We start from the raw sequence: 2,500 nt of genomic DNA, 5'->3' as shown, positions 1-2,500 counted from the left end.
GAACAAGCGAAGAGGAGTGTGGTAATCAGGCATTGTCCTTCTTCATGACGATGTGCAGCCGCACTGTGCAGCTGGAACAAAGAAGCTCCTGCAGAGTTTTCGATGGGAATTGTTTGATCACCCATCGTACAGCGCGGACTTGGCTCCCTCTGATTACCATCTCTGTAATTGCTCACATGAAACGCCGGCTAGGAAGACAGGAGTTTGACTCAGACAATAAACTGCAGACCAGCGTTCAGAATTGGCTGAAAGCAAAGCCGTCTGCCTTCTATAAAGACGGTATAGGGAAGTTTGTACCACGCTACAACAAATGTTTCACTCGGAGCGGTGACTATGTAGGGAAGTAGCTGGAAAGTGTATCGATATAACGCCTTGCGTGAGATGGTCGTCTCCTGCGTTACATCTATATGTTCCAAATGAAACAGTTTCAAATTCCACTGTGCTTTGGATTCCGCGACCCATCGGACCTTAAAAAAAAACTGCCCTCGTAAACACCATTGAAGTGTTACAGCATAGCTTCTACGCTGATGACATCATGCTGTGGATAAAAGGCGGGAGCGACGGTCACATATAAGAAACTATACGAGCAGCCTGAAAGTATGTGATGTGATAAAGCTGAAAAGTATGTGATGGATAGAGGGCTGCGATGTTCACTGCAGAAATCAGAGTTGCATGCTCCTCTACCACCCGAAGCGTAGGGGCTGCACAAGGTCCACGGAAAAACCAAACATTACACTTCACGCAGATTGCAACCCAATAACCGTGGTCAGTAGCATCAGAGTATAGCGTACCGGCAAACGGGTGTAACGTGGAAACCATCAAAATGCTAGAAAACAGGGCCCAACAATGAGGCTAATCTCGAGGATAGCCAATCGTCACTCCGGAAAGAAGGAGGCCAACATGCCACATGGTACCCCTAATACGTGCCTTCGTTATTAGCCGCATAATGTACCTAATCATCTACCTAAAGCTCCAAGTCTCGGAGAAGATAAAAACCGAAGGCATCCTTAGACGGGCGTACAACCAAGCTATAGGACATCACATAGGCGCGGCGAACGACACACTCCTAGCCCTATAAGTATCCACAACACACTCGAAGAGCACACAGAAGCCCAAAAGATAGCACAATACGAAAGACTCACACAAATCGCTACGGGCAGACACATACCTAACAAACTCGATATAAGCTACGCATCACAGTTAGGCATAAAGGTAAACATTCGCCATGACCTACGAAAGCATCCTAAGGTACCCCCCTATCTAGAGACATGCATCCCGAACGCCACAAGGAAAGGGGGGACGAGCGTGCTAAAGGTATAGAGAGAGTATTCCAAGACTCTGAGGACGTGGCCTCCGTCGACGCGGCAGAATACATAGCCCAGGAATCGACCATTACTTTAGCAATAGCTTCCACACAAGCCAAGTACGTAATCAGCGACTTCAACGCCGTAATTGCAACTTCGCAACGGGCGCATCTCGCCGGAAGCACCACGGATCCTGGTTAACTTTCGCTACTAGCGGGCCGTCCAACTCATCTGGGCGCCATTCCTCCCTCCCCGACAACTAGGCGGCACACGCCACGGCTTGAGGACGTACGCCGAGCCACCGAGCTGCCCCCGCTATAGCGTCGAGGGGAGACCGCATGGTTAGGTACAGGGGGATTCCAGATCGGGAAGGGCCCTGTATCCCCCCGCGCCCCCAACACTTACTAAGCAACAAGCGATGGCCTGGCGCCTCCTTCAAATCAATACGTATCCGAAACCGATGGCTTATAGTCACCATAACCCAAGCTATTATTCTGACAAGTGTAAATTATGTAAAGAACGGGCGGACCTGCTGCGCATTCTATGGGCTTGCCCTCACGCGACGCGACCGGGCCGCATAATAACTAATGTTGAGCAGTGGGAGTAGGCGCTGCTTAGTTCGGACCCGGAAGACCAAGTCTGGGCTGTCCAGCTGGCCGAAGATGCCACCAGGGCCCAAGGGCTACTGGCTGCCATTTAGGCTTGGGCCTTTACCCCTAAATTGCTGGACACTAAATGAAGTCTTTTTTTTTTCTCTCTCTCTCTCTTTCTGTCTCTCTCAACTGCCCGTTTTGTTTTTGTTTTTTTGCGTATGCGTACGCTAGTACTGAGGCCTTAAGGTTGTTCCTGGGCATGGTAAAGAAATGACTGATTGATTGATCCATCGATGGATTATTACTATTATTTCTATCATCATCATCATCATCATCAGCAGCAGCAGCAGCATCATCTCCATCGCTTTTGTTGTTTTGCCGCACTAACGCTCTAAAATTGCCGGGTTCGTTTTGCAGATCTAAAGGGTATTACGGTATGGTCTGATAACTGCCATTCCGACCATTTGTAAGGACGTGGTGCGGCGGTCTCCTTGCATGATCGTTATCATCCATCCAGTCATTTGAGTGCAGGATTACGTACCACTGCAAACGTTTGAGTCAACACTACAGATAACAGATATAATCAAATCAACTGGGCTTTTA

The sequence above is a fragment of the Dermacentor silvarum genome, chromosome 3 (assembly GCF_013339745.2).
Source record: "Dermacentor silvarum isolate Dsil-2018 chromosome 3, BIME_Dsil_1.4, whole genome shotgun sequence".
In the NCBI taxonomy this organism is placed as follows: domain Eukaryota; kingdom Metazoa; phylum Arthropoda; class Arachnida; order Ixodida; family Ixodidae; genus Dermacentor; species Dermacentor silvarum.
This window is presented reverse-complemented; position numbering follows the sequence as displayed.